This window comes from Triticum urartu, chromosome 5A (genome assembly GCF_056163025.1).
Source record: "Triticum urartu cultivar PI428250 chromosome 5A, HENAU_Tu73, whole genome shotgun sequence".
NCBI lineage: Eukaryota > Viridiplantae > Streptophyta > Magnoliopsida > Poales > Poaceae > Triticum > Triticum urartu.
The window spans coordinates 184486156-184498758 of record NC_141877.1 but is presented as its reverse complement, the minus strand read 5'-3'; positions in this window follow the sequence as shown (position 1 = coordinate 184498758).

The following is a 12603-nucleotide window of genomic DNA, read 5'->3' as shown; positions in this document are numbered from 1 at the left end:
TAGGCTATTGATAGATGTTTTCTTCCCTGCAGGGGTGCACCAACTTACCCACCACGCTCGATTAACTCCGGCCGGACACACTTTCCTGGGTCATGTCCGGCCTCGGCCAAACAATACGCTGCAACCCGACCTAGGCTTAATAGAGAGGTCAGCACGCCGGACTAAACCTATGCCCCCAGGGGTCATGGGCCATCTCCTCGGGAACTCCTACATGTTGCGTACATGGCCCGTGAGCAGACCTAGATACCTCCTTCAACAAGGTAGGTGCTTACCAGTCCAACCCGGCACGCGCCGCTCAGTCGCTAACGTCTATTAAGTTTCGGCTGATGCATACGATGCAGAACGCCCATACTATGCCCACGTGATGGTTAGTGCTATCAGGCCAGAGGCTCCTCGGATCAAATATCCAAACCGCAGTGGATTAGGAGCACGCGGTAACGAGCAGAGACTCACGATCGATGTGACCCCGTCGCCCCGTCTCGAGTACTTGCGGCTAGGGCTAAGAATGCCCGGGCACGCCTCGTAAGTATCTCGCGGGCACCTTCCAGGTCAACCCGACTCCACATCACTCGCTCTTAAGCTCGCGCGGGTACCCCTCAGGGCCGACCCGTCTTAGTAACATGGCTCAGTGCAAATTCATAGTAACCATAGTAACTGTGTGTCTAACACCAAGGGGAAAACCCGAGGAATCACCCTCGGTGAAATCCACTCGATGTTATCATCAAGGTGAACGTAAGAGGGTCCACCCTCGAGGTTCACACTTGAGGGGTTGCACAACAGAGCCGTAACGGAAGTCGTTAAGGAGGAAATCACCCTCGATGACCACGATCGTATAGCTACACTACAGAGATCTCATTAGGAGTGATGTAAGAGGTTCCACCCTCGGCACTCGATGGTAACTCTGCAGAGTCGTACAACTAGGGGGGTGATGTGCGGTGTCGGGGCCTGGACGTCGATCACGTTGATCGAGTCATCGAAAATAAAGCGAGACAACTAGGACAAGGTGGGGGTCACTGATGGATCACTAACCAACCTATACTAAGTAGTTTAGGATAAGCAGGTAAGGTATGAAAAGCAGGTAACAAAAACAGGCTATGCATCAGAGTAGGATCATACATAAAGCAGTTTCAGTTCTAATGCAATCATGAGAGGGAAAGAAATGGGCGATATCGGAATGCTCAAGGAGGGTTTGCTTGCCTGGAAGCTCTGTTGAAAAGGAAGAAGTGTCGTCGTCGGTGTAGTGATCACAGGGGCAACATCAGTCTCGGGGTCTACCAGAGAGAAGAGGGGGAAGAAATAGTAAATATAAAGCAACATAGTACCACAAGCATAACAAGGCAGTAAGATGTGTCGGGTGTGACCTAACGTATGGCTACATGAAAAAGGTGTAGGGGGAAAACAGCCGGGAATGTTTTCCCGGTTCCGGACCTGTGTCAGACAGATGACCGGAGGGGAAAGTTCCATGTTCAGATAGCTAGAGGCATCTGACTGGTATGTGGGTAGTGTATTCGGGTTCGTCTCATCGTTCTGAGCAACTTTCATATATAAAGTTTTTCGATCCGAGCTACGGTTAATTTTCTATGATTTTTCAAAGTTTTAAACATATTCTATGATTATTTAAAATAACAGAAAAGAAAATATGACATCAGCATGACGTGTTGATGATGTCAGCAGTCAACAGACTCGCTGACCAGGTCAAACCTGACCTATGGGTCCAGTGGGACCTACTTGTTAGCCTCTGTTAGTCTAACAGTATATTTAAACTAACTAATCTAGGTTAATTAGCTACTAGACCCCACCTGTCATAGACTAATTAACTAAACTAATTAGTTTAAATTATTAAAACATTTTAGTTAGTGGAATAAGCGGTGGGGCCCGCATGTCAGTGGTTGGGGCCTGCCCAATCAGCACATTTGACCAGGTTAACTGGTCAACTGGAGCCAGGGGGCCCACTGGCAGTGACCCAGAGGCGGGCCCTGCCGGTGCCAGGTCAGCACCCGTGCTGGAGCAACGCCGCGAGGCCATCCGCGGCGGCCGAACGCCGGAGACGGCCAAGATTCACCCACAGGGGGCCAACACAGGCGTGGGCGGGCGCGTTCGAACGGCGAGAGCCTGTCGCGTCGCGTGGTGAGGTCAGCTGGGCTCGCGGCTGGCCGAAACTGCGCCGGCGACGAGTGGAGGCGGCGTTGGGGTTCGGGACCTCGTCGGGATCACGCTACGGGGCACGGGGAGGGGCTCGGCAAGGCGCGTTCGAACAGCCACTCGGCCGTGCGTCGAGTGATGGTGGTGGTATCGCCGGACCTGGCCGAAAACGTCGCCGGCGACGAGGTTTGCGGCGGAGCAGCTATGGGTGACGATGAAATGGAGCTACGGCGTGATACGGCTCGGGACAAGGGGCTAGGCAGGTGTTGTGCGGCGCGGTGAAGCTAACGGGCATACGCCCGTGACCAACTGGTCACCGGAGACTCGTCGGCGACGAGCTCCACGGCGCTGCGTTCGGGCGCGAATGGGGAAGCAGCTAGGGAGCGCACCAAGCCAGCAAGGAGAGGGAGAAGGTAGAGGAGCTCACTGGGAGGCACAAGGTGGCCCGGTGTAAGATTAGTAGCAGCAGCAGTTGCCGGAGACGAGGGAGTTCGCCGGCGACAGAGGCGAAAGGGGGCGGCTCGATCCGCTCCCCACCGTGGCTCCCGGCTCGCGCTCATGGACGGGGACGGGGTAGACGACGACGGCGGAGATGATGGGCACGACGACGAGGCAAACGGGGCTCGGTGGCCGCGAGGCACGGGGGCGACCGCGTCGGCCTCCTCTCCAAAACCAAGGAGAGGGTGAGAGAGAAGGGGAGAGTGGGTGAGGGAGAGAAAGGGCAAGTGGGCGAGTGGGGAGGGAACCCGAGGCGTCGTCCTTATCCTCGAGACGGTGCCGGCGAGCTGGTGTGGCGGGGACGGCTCGGGCGGGAGCCTGGTCGGAGGAACTGGATGGAGGGGAAGACGACAGGGGAGGGGGAGTGGGCCTACGGCCAGCTGGGCCGTTTGGCCCAGTGGGGCAGGGGCTTTCTCTCTCTCTCTGACCTTTCCCTTTTCCTTTCCTTTTCTTTTTGTTTTTTTATTTGCTCTGTTTTGCATTTCTTTTAGTACCAAATGAGTTTTGTTTTGAACAAAACTTGGCACATAAAACTAACTCAATATAATGAGATGGAATCAAAAAGTATGGAGTGAAAAGGAGATGTCTAACCATTTATAGAAATTGAAAAGGCCAATTTTAAATGCTGCTGGACCACTAAATAATTTTGAGGGGCACTTTGGGAATCCAAAAGAGGTTGTTTCCAACATGAAAAATATCTAGGGATTATTTGCCACACCTTGAACATTTTTAATTTGAAGTTTGACAAATTTGAATTTTGACCTTAGATTGGATTTGAATTTGAATGGTGATTTGGATCAAGTGAAGGTTAGCAACAGTAACAAGATGACATGGCACCATTAACAGGGGATTACTGTAGCATGACACTGGGAGTGTTACAAACCCCATTCAATCTGGTAATGGGAGTAACGTTGGATCAACATGAATACTTTAGGGATTATCGCTTGACACAAAAAGGGAAACTATTATGGGATCAAATTTATTTATTGAAGTGGCATGCTCGGTAAGTATGCTTGAGTTATGATTATACTTGTTGCTCTAGGATGAAGCCTCCACACCTTCCCTTTTCATGCAAATTTAATGATAATGAAACCTTAGCTTCTTATGCTAATGGTATATATGATTACTATGATGTGGAACAAATAGAAGAATTTGTTTCTTTTAAGGGTGCTTATGAAATTGAATCTTTGTTTTAAAAGTATGAAGCTTTTGATGATGATGTCTATAGGCCTGAAAATTTAGCTATCCTAAAATATTGCTATGATAATTAGGAATATAATTCCTATATTAATGCGCTTATTGAGAAAGTCTCCGCTATCCCAGAAGAGACTAATATTTTGCAGGAGTCTATGGAAGAAGAAATTGATGAAACTGTGAGCTCGTTGGATGAAAAAGATGAGGAGGAGAGCGAAGAACAAAAGGAGGAAGAGCGGATTGATCACCCGTGCCCACCTTCTAATGAGAGTAACTCTTCAACTCATACATTGTTTAATTTCCCTTCATGCTTACCGAAGGATTAATGCTATGATAATTGCTATGATCCCGTTGATTCTTTTGAAATATCCCTTTTTGATGATGCTTGCTATGCTTGTGGCCAAGATGCAAATATGAATTATGCTTATGGAGATGAACCTGCTATAGTTCCTTATGTTAAACATGAAATTGTTGCTATTGCACCCACACATGATAGTCCTATTATCTTCTTGAATTCTCCAAACTACACTATATCGGAGAAGTTTGTGCTTATTAAGGATTATATTGATGGGTTGCCTTTTACTACTACACATGATGATTTTGACAGATATAATATGCATGTGCTTGCTGCTCCTACTTGCAATTATTATGAGAGAGGAACTATATCTCCACCCCTCTATGTTTCCCACACGATAAAATTGCAAGAAACTATTTATACTATGCATTGGCCTTTACTATATGTGCATGAATTGTTATTTTATGACATGCCGATGCATAGAAAGAGAGTTAGACATTGTCATTACTTGATATATGTTACTTTGTGCTCACTACTAAATTACAAATCATTGTTAATTAAAATTCGCTTTGATATACCTTGGGATCCGGGTGGATTCACTACTTGAGCACTATATGCCTAGCTTAATGGCTTTAAGAAAGCGCTGCCAGGGAGACAACCCGGAAGTTTTAGAGAGTCATTTATTTCTGTTGAGTGATTTCATATAGTTTAAAAACAACAAAAATAAAGAGGGGAACCCAAAAGTTTTCAAAAAGGAAAGTTAAAGTGAGAGAGACAAGCATTGTTGAAGTGGGAGCTAGCCTTGAACTTTGTTCATGCTCACAGAAACTTTGTGAATCTTGATTAAAGAAACCTTTCAACAAAAATAATTATCCCCTTGTACAATTCCATTGTATTTTAAAAATAATGTTCCAAGGTTTGCCTTTAGGATGTTTACTTTGCTTGTTGGTTTGTACGGTGCAGGAAAGAAACTTTGCCTGTAGCGCACGATTTTACATTTTTTACTGGAACGTCAAATGGTTTGGATTCGTTTTACACTGTCTTTATATGCAATTTTTTTATTTTTCCTAATTTTGGTAGAATTTTTCAAGTATCAGAAGTATGGTAAATGTTCAGATTATTACAGACTGTTCTGTTTTAGACAGATTCTGTTTTTGATGCATAGTTTGCTTGTTTTGATGAAACTATCGATTCATATTAGTGGATTAAGCCATGAAAAAGTTATATTACAATAGACACAATGAAAAAACAAAATATGAATTGGTTTGCAACAGTACTTAGAGTAGTGATTTGCTTTATTATACTAATGGATCTTACCGAGTTTTCTGTTGAAGTTTTGTGTGGATGAAGTGTTCGATGATCGAGAAGGTCTCGATGTGAGAAGAAGGAAGAGAGGCAAGAGTTCAAGCTTGGGGATGCCCGAGGCACCCCAGTTAAATATTTAGGGAGACTCAAGCGTCTAAGCTTGGGGATGCCCCGGAAGGCATCCCCTCTTTCTTCAACAAGTATCAGTATGTTTTCGGATTCGTTTCGTTCATGCGATATGTGCAATCTTGGAGCATCTTTTGCATTTAGTTTTCATCTTTCTTTTATGCACCATGCTGGTATGAGATAGTCCTTGGTTGATTTATAGAATGCTCTATGCACTTCACTTATATCTTTTGAGTGTGGCTTTATAGAATGCTTCATGTGCTTCACTTATATCATTTGAAGTTTGGATTGCATGTTTCCCTTTACATAGAAAACCGCCATTTGTAGAATGCTCTTTTGCTTCACTTATATTTGTTAGAGCGTGGGCATATCTTTTGTAGAAAGAATTAAACTCTCTTGCTTCACTTATATCTATTTAGAGAGATGACAGGAACTGGTCTTTCACATGGTTAGTCATAAAATCCTACATAAAACTTGTAGATCACTTAATATGATAAGTTTGATTCCTTGCAATAGTTTTGCGATATAAATATGGTGATATTAGAGTCATGCTAGTGGGTAGTTGTGGATTAGTAGAAATACTTGTGTTGAGGTTTGTGATTCCCGTAGTATGTATGTACGGTGAACCGTAATGTGATGAAGTCGGAGCATGATTTATTTATTGATTGTCCTCCTTATGAGTGGTGGTCGGGGACGAGCGATGGTCTTTTCCTACCAATTTATCCCCCTAGGAGCATGCGCGTAGTACTTTGTTTCGATGACTAATAGACTTTTGCAATAAGTATGTGAGTTCTTTATGACTAATATTGAGTCCATGGAGTATACGCACTCTCACCCTTCCATCATTGCTAGCCTCTCTAGTATCGCACAACTTTCACCGGGACCTTAAACCCACCATATACCTTCCTCAAAACAGCCACCATACCTACCTATCATGGCATTTCCATAGCCATTCCGAGATATATTGCCATGCAACTTCCATCATCATATACATGACTTGAGCATTCATTGTCATATTGCTTTGCATGATCGTAAGATAGCTTGCATGATGTTTTCATGGCTTGTCCGTTTTTTGATGTCATTGCTACGCTAGATCATTGCACATCCCGGTACACCACCGGAGGCATTCATATAGAGTCATATCTTTGTTCTAGTATCGACTTGTAAAATTGAGTTGTAAGTAAATAAAAGTGTGATGATCATCATTATTAGAGCATTGCCCTGGTGAGGAAAGGATGATGGAGACTATGATTCCACCACAAGTCGGGATGAGACTCCGGACTTTAAAAATAAAAGAGACCAAAGAAGCCCAAATAAAAAAAGAGGCCAAAGAAGCCCACCAAAAAAACAAAAAAAACAAAAAACGGAGAGAAAAGGAGAGAAGGGGCAATGTTACTATCCTTTTACCACACTTGTGCTTTAGAGTAGAACCATGTTCTCCATATAGAGAGAGTCTCTTGAGCTATCACTTTCATATACTAGTGGGAAATTTCATTATAGAACCTGGCTTGTATATTCCGATGATGGGCTTCCTCAAATGCCCGAGGTCTTCATGAGCAAGCAAGTTGGATGCACACCCACTTAGTTTTTCAGTTAGAGCTTTCATACACTTATAGCTCTAGTGCATCCGTTGCATGGCAATCCCTACTTACTCACATTGATATCTATTGATGGGTATCTCCATAGCCCGTTGATACGCCTAGTTGATGTGAGACTATCTCCCTTTTCTCTTCTCCACCATCATATTCTATTCCACCTATAGTGCTATGTCAATGGCTCACGCTCATGTATTGCATGAAAGTTGAAAAGGTTTGAGAATGTTAAAAGTATGAAACAATTGCTTGGCTTGTCATCGGGGTTGTGCATGATGTGAATATTTTGTGTGGTGAAGATGGAGCATAGCGAGACCATATGATTTTGTAGGGGTAACTTTCTTTGGCCATGTTATTTTGAAAAGACATGATTGCTTTATTATTAGGCTTGATGTATTATTGTTTTTATGTCAAATGATAGACTATTGCTTTGAATCACTCGTATCTTAATATTCATGCCATGATTAGATATGTGATCAAGATTATGCTAGGTAGCATTCCACATCAAAAATTATCTTTTTTATCATTTACCTACTCAAGGACAAGCAGGAATTAAGCTTGGGGATGTTGATACGTCTCTGTCGTATCTATAATTTTTGATTGTTCCATGCCAATATTCTACTACTTTCATATACTTTTGGCAACTTTTTATATTATTTTTGGTACTAACATATTGATCCAGTGCCCAGTGCTAGTTCCTGTTTGTTTCATGTTTTATGTTTCGCAGAATATCCATATCAAACAGAGTCCAAACGGGATAAAAACGGATGGACCTTATGTTTGGAATATTTGGAAAATCTGGGAGAAAGATCAACGCAAAACGGTGTCCGAGGTGGGCACGAGGCAGGGGGGCGCGCCCCACCCCCTGGGCGTGCCCCCTGACCCTCGTGGTCCACCCGTAAGGCGGTTGATGCCCTTCTTCGGCCGGAAGAAAGCTAATTTTTGGTAAAAAAATCACGGCGAAGGTTTTGGTCCAATCGGAGTTAAGGATCTCCATATATATACGAAACAGTGAAAGGGCAGCAGCATAGAACACAGAAACAGAGAGAGAGAGAGACAAAGAGAGACAGAGAGAGAGAGAGAGAGACAGAGAGAGAGACAGAGAGATAGATCCAATCTCGGAGGGGCTCTTGCCCCTCCCATGCCATGGACACCAAGGACCAGAGGGGAAACCCTTCTCCCATCTAGGTAGGAGGTCAATCAAGAAGAAGATGAAGGGGCCCCCTCTCCCCTTCTCTTCCGGTGGCGCCGGAACGCTGCCGTGGCCATCATCATCATCACCGCGATCTACACCAACACCTCCGCCATCTTCAACAACATCTCCATCACCTTCCCCCCTCTATCTACAGCGGTCCACTCTCCCGCAACCCACTGTACCCTCTACTTGAACATGGTGCTTTATGCTTCATATTATTATCCAATGATGTGTCGCCGTCCTATGATGTCTGAGTAGATTTTCGTTGTCCTATTGGTGGTTGATGAATTGCTATGATCGATTTAATTTTCTTGTGGTTATGTTGTTGTCCTTTGGTGCCCATCATATGAGCGCGCGCGTGGATCACACCATAGGGTTAGTTGCATGTTGATAGGACTATGTATTGGAGGGAAAGAGTGACAGAATCTTCAACCTAGCATAGAAATTGATGCATACGGGATTGAAGGGGGACCAATATATCTTAATGCTATGGTTGGGTTTTACCTTAATGAACGTTAGTAGTTGAGGACGCTTGATAATAGTTCCAATCATAAGTGCATAGAATTCCAAGTCAGGGATGACATGCTGGTAGTGGCCTCTCCCACATAATACTTGCTATCGGTCTAGTAAAGTAGTCAATTGCTTAGGGACAATTTCGCAAATCCTACCACCACTTTTCCACACTCACTATATTTACTTTATTGCTTCTTTACTTACAACAGCCCTTAGCTTTTATTTACGCTCTCTTTATTATCTTGCAAACCTATCCAACAACACCTACAAAGTACTTCTAGTTTTATACTTGTTCTAGGTAAAGAGAACGTCAAACTTGCACAGAGTTGTATCTGTGGTCGATAGAACTTGAGGGGATATTTGTTCTACCTTTAGCTCCTCGTTGGGTTCGACACTCTTACTTATCGAAAACTGTTGCGATCCCCTATACTTGTGGGTTATCATCGACACACTGTCATCCTTGGGTATATCAAGAATAACAAAGTCCGTTAAAATAGTAACATTTGCAACTACGACAGGTACATATTCACAAATACCGATGGGTATAGCAGTTGATTTATCGGCCATTTGCAAAGAGATTTCAGTTGGTGTCAACTTATTCAAATCAACTCTACGATATAAATACAAAGGCATAACACTAACACTGGCTCCTAGTAACAGTAGCGGTGGAAAAAGTAACAATAGCAGTTTGTAGTAATTGTAACAGCAGTAGCAATGAAAGTAACTTAGCAAAGATCAATATGTGAAAAGCTCGTAGGAATTGGATCGGCAATGATAATTGTGTTGGATGATATTCATCATGTAGTAGTCATAACCTAGGGTGACACAGAATTAGCTCCAATTCATCAATATAATGTAGGCATGTATTCCGTATATAGTCATACATGCTTATGGAAAAGAACTTGCATGACATATTTTGTCCTACCCTCCCATGGCAGCGGGGTCCTAATGGAAACTAAGGGATATTAAGGCCTCCTTTTGATAGAGAACCGGAACAAAGCATTAGCAATTAGTGAATACATGAACTCCTCAAACTACGGTTATCACCGGAAACAATCCCAATTATTGTCACCTTGGGGTATGCAGATCATAACTCGTAATAGGTGTTTACAACTTGAAAGATAGGATCAAGAACACACATATATTCATGAAAACATAATAGGTTCAGATCTGAAATCATGGCACTCGGGCCCTAGTAACAAGCATTAAGCATAGCAAGTCATAGCAACATCAATCTAAGAACGCAGTGTATACTAGGGATCAAACCCTAACAAAACTAACTCAATTACATGATAAATCTCATCCAACCCATCACCATCCAGCAAGCCTACAATGGAATTACTCAATCCCAGCGGTGAGCATCATGAAATTGGTGATGGAGGAAGGTTGATGATGACGATGGTGATGGATTCCCCTCTTCGGAGCCCCGAACATTACCTTGTATTCTCCTTTGAATAAATGTTTGCAGATTCCAGCTTAGTCCAATGCACGTGCACTATTATTATTATCCACACCGTTCGGTCGTGCAAGTGAAAGGTAATAATGATGATATATGATGAAATGATTGAGATGAGGAAAAGCTGGTATGAACTCGACCTATCTTGCTTTTGTAAATATGATCAGTTCATCATTCCTGATTCATCCTATTATGAATGAAACATGTTTGCAGTGACAATTAGAGATTATAGTTACTCATGCCATGCTTAATTAGCTAGGAGTTTATAATGGTTTATCTTGCGTGTCAACATGAAAATTAAAATGATTGTGATGTAGTATGATAGGATGGTATACTCCTTTGAACGATTCGTGTGGATTGACTTGGCACATGTTCACACATGTAGTTGAAACAAAATCAACATAGCCACTAGGATATTTATGTTCATGGTGATTTATATCCTACTCATGCTTGCACTCATTGTTGATTAATCTCAATGCATGTTTATCACTGTTGTCGCTCTCAAGTTGGTCGCTTCCCAGTCTCTTTCTAGCCTTCACTTGTACTAAGCGGGAATACTGCTTGTGCATCCACTTCCATAAAACCCAAAGTTGTTCCATATGAGTCCACCATACCTACCTATATGCAGTATTTACCTGCTGTTCCAAGTAAATTTGCATGTGCCAAACTCTAAACCTTCAAATAATAATCTATTTTGTATGCTCGAATCTCTCATGTACCAACTAGGGCTATCAATATCTTCCATGCTAGGTGGGTTATTCTCACAATGAGTGGACTCCTGATGTCTACTACGCAACTTTATTCTTGTAGACACGTGTTGGGCCTCCAAGCACAGAGTTTTGTAGGACAATAGCAATTTTTCCTCAAGTGGATGACCTAAGGTCTATCAATCCGTGGGAGGTGTAGGATGAACATGGTCTCTCTCAAACGACCGTGCAATCAAATATAAGAAATCTATTGTGTCCCCTACACATCCAATACAATGGTCATTTGTATAGGTGCACTAGTTCGGCGAAGAGATGGTGATACAAGTGTAATATGGATGGTAGAAATATATTTTGATAATCTGAATAAATAAAAAAGCAAGGTAGAAAATAGTAAACGGGCACAAAAACGGTATTGCAATGCTTGAAAATGAGGCCTAGGGTCCGTACTTTCGCTAGTGCAATCTCTCAATAGTGCTAATATAATTGGAGCATATAACCATCTCTGAAAATGCTACGAAGAATCACTCCAAAGTTCCTATCTAGCGGAGAACATAAGACGGAATTGTTTATAGGGTACGAAACCACCTCAAAGCTATTCCTTCCGATCAATCTATCCTAGAGTTCGTACTAAAATAACACAAAGCTATTCTTTACGATCAATCTAACCAAGAGTTCATACTAAAATAACACAAGTAGTGATCATACTTAGTGCAAAATGAAGGCTAGCAAAAGATTGAGAAGCGACCAACCAAGAAACGAATAGTCACATAAGTGAGAATTGAGCATAATTAACACCGAATAATGCACCACAAGTAGGATGTAATTTCATTGCACAACTATTGACTTTTGTGCTTGCACCGGCAATCACAAACCTTAACACCAATATTCTTACTAAAGCATAATTACTCTTCAACATGACTCACATATCACATCATCATATCTCAAAACTATTACAAGGAATCAAGTTTATTTTGTCCAATGATCTTCATGAAAGTTTTTATTATATCCTTCTTGGATATCTATCACTTTGGAACTAATTTTCATGTGTTGCTTTTGATAAGCTCAAACAAATATAAGTGAAGATCATGAACATAATATTTCTTTCTCTCAAATTAATTTAAGTGAAGCAAGAGAGAATTTCTTCAAAAATATTAAAACACACCATGCTCAAAAAGATATAAGTGAAGCACTAGAGCAATTCCATAGAAAAGAGCTTCGTTGACAAGATGTGAATGCCGCTTACTTAGCCTCCCTAGCAACTATTTGAGGACTCTATTTTATTTAAAAACTTCTAGTTCTAAGTATTTTATTAAAACAACAAGCAAACTGAAAATAAAATGACATTCTAAGAATAGCACAACTCATGTGAAGAAGCAAAAACTTAGGCTCAACCGATACTAATCGATAATTGTTGAAGAGGAAAGGCGGGATGCCTATCGGGGCATCCCCAAGCTTAGATACTTGAGGCTTATTGAAATACTATCTTGGGATGCCTTGGGCATCACCAAGATTGAGATTTTGTACCTTGTCGGTGTCAAAACTGGCGGATCTCGGGTAGTGGGTCCCGAACTGTGCGTCTA